The sequence below is a fragment of the Prosopis cineraria genome, unplaced genomic scaffold (genome assembly GCF_029017545.1).
Source record: "Prosopis cineraria cultivar Desert tree isolate PC_DT_omini unplaced genomic scaffold, ASM2901754v1 PC6, whole genome shotgun sequence".
Taxonomy (NCBI): Eukaryota; Viridiplantae; Streptophyta; class Magnoliopsida; order Fabales; family Fabaceae; genus Prosopis; species Prosopis cineraria.
Window position 1 is genome coordinate 37,361,864 of NW_026555337.1, and position 10,484 is coordinate 37,372,347.

General features: G+C 36.4%; 1 pseudogene; it reads left to right on the forward strand.

The window, feature by feature from the left end:
- Window positions 1–5,783: 5,783 nt before the first annotated feature.
- On the forward strand, window positions 5,784–9,726 carry LOC129314125 (cation/H(+) antiporter 28-like; annotated as a pseudogene).
- The last annotated feature ends 758 nt before the right edge of the window (window positions 9,727–10,484 follow it).

Consider the following 10,484-nt stretch of genomic DNA (forward strand, 5'->3'; position numbering starts at 1 on the left):
CCGCCTACAATAATAAAAAACCATTCCATCCTTGCACTTTCTTCTTCACCCTCTCTAGTAGTTCATGATATATATGTAATCTTTATTTGCCTGCATCAATCATAACACCTAAGTACTTCCTTCGGTAGGGACTATACTTGACACCCAAGCTTGCAGCTAAGCTATGTTTGAGAGATAAAGGAGTATTTTGGTTGAAGGTTACTTCTGACTTAAATATATTAACTATTAACCCCGACATCCTCCTATATATATTAAGTACCTTGACTGTATCATAATTTTCCAAATTTGCTCTAAAAAAGAAAATTATATTGTCTACGTATATGAGATGTGAAATTGGATCACACCCTCTTACTAAAGATATAGTGTCCCATTTCCTTTTTGGCCTGAGATCTTCAATAATTTTGAGAGAACATTAGCTCTTAGATGAACAAGTAAGGCAATAAAGGATATCCTTGCCTTAATCCTTTAATGGACAAAAAGACTTTGATAGTTGACCATTGATAGAAATTTAGTAGGTCATTATAGATACACACTACATTATCATGTCAATCCAAGATTGAGGGAATCTCATTCCAATCCATACAAATCAAAGGATATCACAAGTGTTGAAACACATAAGCATACATCCATCACCAATTCAGTAAAAGACTTCATGTCAAATAACAAGAAGAAAAAATATCATTAGTCATCACATGATCCTCACACACTACCAATTCTAGATCATTCTTTTTGTAACACATGTCATTCTCTTATTGATAAGACCACACTATAAATATGTATATACTATTCATTGTAAAACGCGTGCATGGAATAATACTCAGATTATCCATTATCCATTCAGCTCTATTATGGTATCAGAGCTGTAAGATTGTCAGGCATGTCTGGCTCACCTTCATCTGGTTCTTTTATCTCCTCCACTAACCCTCCTCTTAAATCCACCACCAATATCGCCATTAACTTTTTTCACTTATATGGCACGGCCAAATTATGCCATACCTCTATGGCCAATAACTTTTTAGCTATATTAATGTTTCTATACTATCACTTCTGGCTAAAACTCTTGCCAGACTTCCCAATCAAGATTACCTTCAATGGTTCCAACCAACTCATTCTTTCCATTCTCATAGTCTCTATTATTGAAAAACTCATTCCATAAGTTCTCTGTCACAAATCTTCTTGAAATTTGTGGCTTGCCCTTGAAACACTATTTTCCTAACAAACTCAAGCTCACCTTGTTCACCTTTATCAACAAATCACCACCATCAAAAAGGGTGGTGAAACCATATTTGAGTATTATCGTCGAGCTACCATATTGGCCGACTCTCTAGCTGCAGCAGGCAAACCTATTCCTGATAACGATTTTATCACTTATTCTTTGGCTGGCTTAGGTCTTAAGTTTAACACCATAATCACATCTGTAACTACTCAATGCTCTGCTCTCTCTGTTAAGGAAATCCTCAATCATTTACTTCAATATGAAGCTTGAATGAATCATCATAATTCTGTTCAACTTCCTGTTGAAATCACAGCTAATGTTGTATCATGAGTGTCTTACCCTAACACATTATTGTCACGAGGTGGTCGTGAATACGGTCGACAATCATATCATCCCTCTGCTCGTGGATGTAGCAATAGGTACTCCACCTTTCATGGACGTGGCAATAGATTTCATTAAGGAAAAGGAGGACATTCTTACTTTTTCCAACCTAACAATGATCCTCTATGTTAACTTTGTGATCGCTATGGCCATACTACTCACACCTGCAATTAACGGTACAATCAAGCCCTTCAAGCACCACCACCACCATCCATTACAACACATTACTCTGATTACTCTATCGTATATGATTCTCTGTGGTATCTTGACACTAGGGCCACATATCATATGACTAATGATCTGTCCAACCTTAATCTCTCAGCTGCTCCTTATCATGGCTCTAATGCTGTCCGTGTTACTGATAGCTCACCAATGACCATTCAACACCAAGGCTCTGGCACCCTCACCACAAATAATGGCAAGTTTCTTCTCTCTAATCTTCCCCACACTCCTTCTTCTATAAAAAATCTTCTAAGTGTTAATAAATTCTGTCGTGATAATAATGTATTTTATGAATTTCACTCTAATTTTTTCTCTATAAAGGACAAGCAAATAATGACCCCACTTCTTCACGATCCAAGGTATAACAACATGTACCCACTCACTACATCCTTATCACAACCTCAAGAACACTTTGGCATCCGCACAACTATCTATCACTGACATAATCATCTCGGTCATCCAGCCTCACACATTGTTCATCATGTCATCAAGAAATACAATCCCCCACTTTCCAAGTCATCATAACCAACATTGTGTCCTGCATGCTGCACCTCCAAAAGTCATCGATTACCTTTTCCAATATCTTCAAACCGCTCTAATTTACCTTTTCAACTTGTTTTTTGTGATGTATGGGGTCCTTCCCCAATCATTTCCATTATTGGTTTCGTTACTATGTATCCTTTGTTGATAACTACTCTCATTATATTTGGTTTTATCCTATCCATTCCAAAAGTGAAGTTCATTCTATTTTTCATCAATTTCGATCACTTGTTCACACTTTTTTAATTCCACAATACGTTATTTTCAATTTGACTGGGGTGGAGAATTTCGATCACTACACAAAAATCTCATTACCTTAAGCATTCACCATCATATTACCTATCCACACACACATACATAGAATGAAACAGTAGAAAATCGTCATTGTACTATTGTTGAGAAAGGTCTCGCTCTTCTTACATGCACATCTGTCCCTCAAACTTATTGGACCTTTACCTTTGCCACTGCCTCCTATCTAATTAATACACTCCTAAGTCCATCTCTACAAGGCTCAAGCCTATTTGAACTTTTTTTTTCTCCAAAAACCAAACTACTGTATCTTAAAAAGTTTTAGCTTTGCATGTTGGCCCAATCTCAGACCTTATACACCTCACAAATTAGCTCCACAATCATTCCCTTGTGTATTTCTCAACTATGCTTCCAACCATTTGGGTTATCTTTGTCTCCATTTACCCACTGGCCGACTTTACACCTAGAGATGTAATTTTTGATGAAGCCCAATACCCCTTCTCTTTTTATGTCACTAACAGCCCACCAACCCCTATTACACCTCACTTAATTTTTACTTACTTCCCAGGCCCAACTATACCAAGCCTAGTACTCACCCCAAACACAATAACTCCCCCATCTTCTCTTAATGCTGTCACTTCTAGTCAGTCCACCAGTGCTGTCCCATCTCCCTAGTCCTCACCTTCCAACACCTCATCGTCATCCTCTCCAGCACCAACCTCACCGCAACCTCCTAAACATCCCATGATCACCAGATCTCGTGCCAATATCTTCAAATGCAAAGCTCTACCTGATGCCTTTATCTTGCGCCACCTTCTTGAGCCCATCACTCCTCGGGTACTGAACCACCAACCCCCAATTTGGTCACTTTTGCTCTTCGATTTCCAAAATGGCATCAGGCTCTCTTCCAAGAATTTCATGCTTTACTTTCTACTCACACATGGATCTTGGTTCCTCCCTGTAAATCCATAAACGTTGTGGGATGCAAATGGATCTTCAAAAAAAAATCATGCCGATGGTAGTCTTGATCGATGCAAAGCTCACCTTGTGGCTAAAGATTTCTACCAACAATTGGGCATTGATTTTGCCAACACATTATCTCCAGTGGTAAAACCGCACTGTTCGAGTCATCCTTTTAATTGCTATCTCTCATAGTTGGCCTCTCAAACAAATTGATGTTCAAAACACGTTTCTACATGAGTTTCTTCAAGAAAATGTTTACATGAAACAACCTCCTGGGTTTGTCCATCCGGATTATCCCCACTATGTTTGCAAGTTAAATTGTGCCATCTATGGTCTGAAACAAGCTCCACGAGCTTGGATTGTTCGGCTGAGTTCTCGATTTCAACAATTAGGTTTTCAATCCTCCAAGTCTAATTCTTCCTTATTTATTTGTACTAATACCTTCTACACTGTGTATGTCCTGGTATATTTTGATGACATAATTATCACTAGCTCCTTTACTACTGTTGTTTAAGACTTGATTTCTGCTTTGGGAGAATCTTTTCCTGTTAAAGATCTTGGCAATCTTCACTATTTTTTAGGTGTTGAAGTACTATCCAATCACTCTGGTCTTATTTTATCCCAACGAAAATGTATTCAAGATCTCCTTATCAAGGCTAAAATGTCTAAAGATTGCCCTGTTTCTTCACCAATGGCACTTAATATGCATCTTTCCACTTATGACAGCCCTTCATTTCATAACCCATTACTCTATCATAGCATTATTGGCAGTCTTTAATATCTCAATTTCACTTGTCCAGATATCACGTTCGCTATAAATAGAGTTTGTCAATTTATGCATGACCCAAAGGAAACCCACTGGACTGCAGTCAAACAAATACTTTATTACTTGCAAGGCACCTCTCATCTTACTCTGCACATTCGACCATCAACTTCACTTACCTTCTCTACATTTTTGGATGCTAATTGGGGTGGAAATCCAGATGACCTACAATCTATAGGTGCTTTTGCCATTTTCTTTGGTCTAAATCACATTGCCTGGAGCTCACACAAGCAACCAATAGTTGCATAATCCAGCACAGAAGATGAATACAAAGCTATTGCTACCACTACCAGTGAACTAATCTGGCTTCAAAGTCTCCTTTATGAACTTGGCATTGACTAGCCTCAAGCACCCTTTCTCTATTGTAACAACTTAGGTGCCCCTATCTAGTTGCCAATCTTGTCTTCCACTCTTGGCTAAAACATCTCCCTTAATTATCATTTTGCCTGTGAACGTATGGTAGCCAACCTGCTCCACATCTTCCATGTCTCTTCCAAAGATCAATTAGCGAACATCCTCACCAAATCTCTTCCTTCTTCTCACTTTGCTGCTTTAAGATCAAGTCTTACTATTCTTCTGTTCCAGTTTGACTTGCGGGAGAATGTTGAAACACATCACATGATCTTCACACACTACCAATTCTAGATCATTCCTTTTGTAACACGTATCATTCTCTTATTGATTAGACCACACTATAAATATATATACACTATTCATTGTAAAACGCGCGCATGGAATAATACTCAAATTATTCATTATCCATTCTACTCCATTAGAAATCATGTCAAAAATTACATTGAATCCTCTTAAACTTTTTATTTCTATGAATATATTGAAAAAATTTCTTCCAATTTCCATACAAATGAAATTATCATTTAATTTTTAACGTGATATCAAAGATAAGCTAACAATTAAATTGTATAAAATAGGTATTATGTCAACAATTAATTTCATTTACAACAAATAAATTAAAAAAAAGAATAACATAATTTTCAGAACAAATAGAGAACAAGATAAGATTTTGGTTTTTTGAATAATAATTAAAGGAATATAATATGTATAATAAATTGATTAAGAAAAAGGTCAAACATAATTAGGAAATAACTTTGGCTTATCCATATTTTCCGTTTTCTCGCCGTCTTCTTCTCACCCTCTAGAAATCCTACAATTGACAATTGTTCTCCACAACTGTCTCCTAAAACTAAGCTATCAAATGATGACCACTCACCCTTGCAAAAGCTTGACAAAAAAAATTGAAGGAAAAAAATTATTGAGAATTAATGATAACTGAAACAAAAATGAAAGTGAAGAAGAAAAGGAAATTTTTGGTGAGTTTGTATTCAAAGAAGAAAGAAACAGAGGAAGCTAGTGCGAATCAAACCAGCCAAGATGTCAAGTTCTACCATGAATAACAGTTTCAGGTTTGCGTTAGACCCATGTTCTGAGAAACTGGGTTCACTCATGTTTTCGGTAGGAAAAAACTTTGCCATCTTTATGGGGATGGTAGTTATTTGCAATGGTGTACATTACCTACTAAAACCTTATTCACAACCACGCATTGCTTCTGACATACTGTAAGCTTCCCTCTCATTAAAATTACCAACAGAATTGGACATATTTTTCCCAATAATTTTTGGAAATCAAAGGGATTGAATGCTTCTAATGCTGTTCACAATGATGCAGGTAGGACTGATTGTGGGGAACATAGGGTTTCTACGTAATGAATATGAACAATTCAACAAGACCTTTGGATTCATCATTGATATTGGAATGATATGTTACATGTTTGCTTTAGGGATAGAAATGGATCCTCTTGTGCTCATCAAGAAACCTACCAGAGATGCTCAAGTTACTTATGCAGGGATAATCTCTACATTCATCATAGCATGTGTTACAACTTCATTTCTTCACTATTTTCCTAACCAACACAAGATAGGATTCACCCTTTCTTTCTCTACGCTTCTCTCCAGCACGGCCTCGCCAGTGCTGACCCGTCTATTGACGAGCCTCAAAATAGGCAGTCTGATATAGGGAAGCTTGTCATTGCAGCAGGGATGCACTCAGATTTCATATGCTCTTTGATCATTTCAATTGGCTACATTGCTATACCAATGCACAATTACTGCATTGACTTGAATGAGAAGAATCACATGAGAAGGATCATTGCCACAAGTTGTGCACTTTTAGTGCAGGTGCTTTTTACTCCTTGGTTTCGCCCTGGTTTGTGAACTGGGTTAATAATGAAAACCCAGAAAGGGAAACCCATGAAGGGTCACATTTGGTTGCTTGTTATAGCCTTCATGGTCTTAGCATGTGCCATATCTCCCCCTTATGGTTATAATGCAATTCTAAGTGCATTCATGGCTGGGATATGTTTGCCTAGAGAAGGAAGAGTTTCCAAATGGGTTATCAGCAAAATTAACTATTGTTGACCACATTTTCTTCCCCATATTTTTCCTGTGGATGGGTTATGCAGCTGATCTAAGGAAGTTTGAGCCTGGAAAATTAGATACATGGGCAAGACTATTGTTACTTATTGGGACAGTTATAGTTAGGTAAAGTTGCAGGAATACTTCTTTTAGGGATAATAATGGGATTCAATTGGAATGATTCAGTTGCAATGGGTTGCTCCTCACCATCAAGGGCCATTTTCATATCTATTTGGCCATCAAGGCAGTAAGTGAATTTTGATTTCATGGTTTCTTTCCTCTTTCTCAGTTTCCAGGGCTACAAAGTTGCAAAAGATGAAGTCTCTGTGATTGTAAATTGGTATTTCCAGCATTCTCTTGATTAGCATTAATGTACAAGTATATTGAATCGGGACCTTGTGAAATTTAAAAAATCCAACATCTTAAGACTCACATTGAAACTATTAATAGGATATATCGACTAAATGGTGGGACTCAAATAGTAATGGCTGCAGTATATGTGTGAGGGTAAAAATGGTTCTACATATTAAGATTGAGAGAGGCATGGATATACAATTTCTGAGATTTAACCAATAGGAATCAAACCAAAGTCCCAATGATAGAATGTCACATCTAAATATTGCCTGCTTTGCAAGTAGGAACTCATTCCATTCATTTGAAAATTCAAGACTTGAACATTAGCACCTGTTGGTCCTCCAAAAGATATCCTTAGATCAGTTTGTTTGTTAGAATGGAATGGATTGAAAAAATAAATGTAAAACTAAGATAATCAAAGGAGATAGATGAGCACATTCATGAGGGGGAGGAGTAATTTAGTTCATGGAATTAAGAATTATAATACATAAGATTTTTGAAATTATAATATTCCCACATTTATAATATATATTAATGAGTTTTATCATGCTTATTATGGGGAAAAGGGTGATTTAGTTTTTTTTTATCTTTATTTTTTAATCCATTCTATTGCATTCTATTTTAATAAGCAAACGTGATTTAGTATCTTTGGCTTCTCCACTGCTTCTATACATTCAAGTGCTCAAAAGTTCAATTTTATTTCTCCGCAAATGATCGTCTATTGCTGAAATTAGTATCTTGTCATAGCCGAAGGCACATTTTAATAAGCTGACACCGCATCAAGTAGGCCCATCAATTTTCTATGAAGTTAAGACAAACACAGCAGAAAACACATGCATTAATCATTGATTTACTCTTGGTCTTGTGCAATCAGATGCAATGTGGAATCAGTACATCCACCGGAATAGTGATGATAGTCGTTATATTCCTCACAATTTTGCCTTCCCCAGCAGTAGTAGCACAGATCATAAAACGCGCAAAGAAAAGAGCACCTACCCATAGAATGGCTCTTCAATTGCTCGATCCAATGAGGGAATTAAGGATACTTCTATGCGTCCATGGACCCCAACATGTTCGATCGGCGATTAACTTGATGGAGATCACAAGAGGCACAGCAGATCCTGGAATCCTCGTATACGTCACAGACATGATAGAGCTCACAGGGGGAATCGCAGCGACAATAGAGGAAGTTCAAGGAGCAGACACGTTGATTGTGAAGGACAAAGGTGTGGTGGAAATGAGAGACAAGGTGACTTTATTGTTCCAAGCTTATGTAGAAGAATGGTGATGGGATAACACTTAGAAGAACCTTGGCTCTCTCAACTTTCAACAATATGGCCCAAGATATAGCCAATTTAGCAGAGGACTTGATGATTGCCCTCATCATAATACCATTTCATAGGACACAGCGTGAAAATGGAACATTGGATTCAGGCAATCCAGGGTTCAGACATGTGAATAAAAAGGTAATGTAATCAAAACCAAGCTTTACATGCTTCACAATATTTGACTAGACGCATATTTTCATGCATTATATTGAATAATATAACATGTTATGTGTAACATAATCCATAGAATATAGAACATTTATTTTATAATGTAAGAACTTGAAGAACCTGAAAAAGATGTTCTTTCCCCGTATGGTTCAAATAATTAAAGACAATATGTAGAATTAGTCAGTTAAGACTTTGATAAATAAAATAGACAGAATTGTTGGTTTAAAAGAAGAAAGGAAGTAATATTAGTTCGGGTATAATATATCCAAGACAAGAGTTTGTTCAACTGTTAGAATCAATAGAAAATTAAAGGTCCTAGGTTCTTCTTCATCTTCTTCTTTAACTGAAGTTTTTTTTTTTTTTTTTCAATTTTTACACAAGAAGAAATTTTTTACTCTCTACATTTCTATCTTAATTCTCACTGCATAGCTATTTTATGGAACAGTTATTGTCAAATGCTCCTTGTTCTGTGGGGATTCTAGTGGACAGAGGAATGGATCCATTGAGAAGATTCAAAATCTTGTGTATCAGTACAAGTGGCAGTCATTTTTGTTGGAGGACAAGATGATAGAGAAGCTTTGGCCTATGCTACTAGAGTATCAAAGCATCCAGGAATTAAACTCACAGTGATAAGGTTTCTGGTAGATACTGGTTCAGATTGTCTTAATATATGCAGGCCACAAGGTCCCTTCAGTGAAGGAGGAGGAAGAAATCCAGCTAGATGACGAGTACTTCGCGCGCAATTCTATGAAAGACAGTGGTTGGAGGTCGGATTCGTACATGGAGAAGCATCTTGCAAATTCAGCAGAGACCTTCTCTACTCTAAGGTCATTTGAGGGTCAATATTCACTTGTGATTGTGGGGCGAGAGGAGGAGTGAACTCTATTTTAACAAAAGGGATGAATGATTGGCAACAATGTCCCGAATTAGGACCAATTGGAGATGTTCTTTCAGGGACCAGAATTCTCTATGAACGTCTCTGTTTTGATAATCCAGCCGCACAAACTTAGAGGAGAAATAGAAGGGCTTGATGAAGATTTCTCTGTAATGTAGTACAAACTTTTGAGTACATCTAGTTTATAAGTTGGCTATACAAGTGAGTTGCATGAAAACTCAATTAGTGAGTGTTTTTCAGATAGTGGAAGGTACTTATACATCCGCCTTGATAAATTTTTATTGACTCTGTAGCTAGTTGTACACTATATGGCTTTTAAAGTTGTCATGTAGTGCATCAGATGTATAGACATTGTAGAAGGAGATACTAATTGTAGCAGAAAGAAATATGCAGAGTGTAAAGATGATGTAAAATTTGAAAGATCAGTATCATAATGTTACAATAGATAGTTTGCATGTTAAAATTAAATTAGTATTCTAATGTATGAATTGATTGGCTTGATTTGATTTAATTTTACACTTGAACAAAAGCAATGCAAATCTATGAACGCGTTTAAAATCTAGCCTTTTCTAAATGAATTTTCACATGTCTTCTAATGAGAATCATACCCATAAGTCCAAGTTCTCATTTCATATAAGCAAACAATTGAGTAATCCAAACATCTTATATATATATATTATATATAATCATAATGTTTTAGCTTTTAAGTACTATTCCTTCTACAGCATCTATGATGATGGTTGTAAAATGTTTTACATAATTTCTTTTCTTCTGTTAATTTATTATATCTGATAATGATCTTTTTTCAGAACTCTATACCCTCCTTAGGTTTTTTTATTTTTTTCCCTGGGATGGGTATTTTCCTGTTGTTTTTCATTTAATTTATTAGTTGTTTAATATGTGAAGTTAGTGAAAT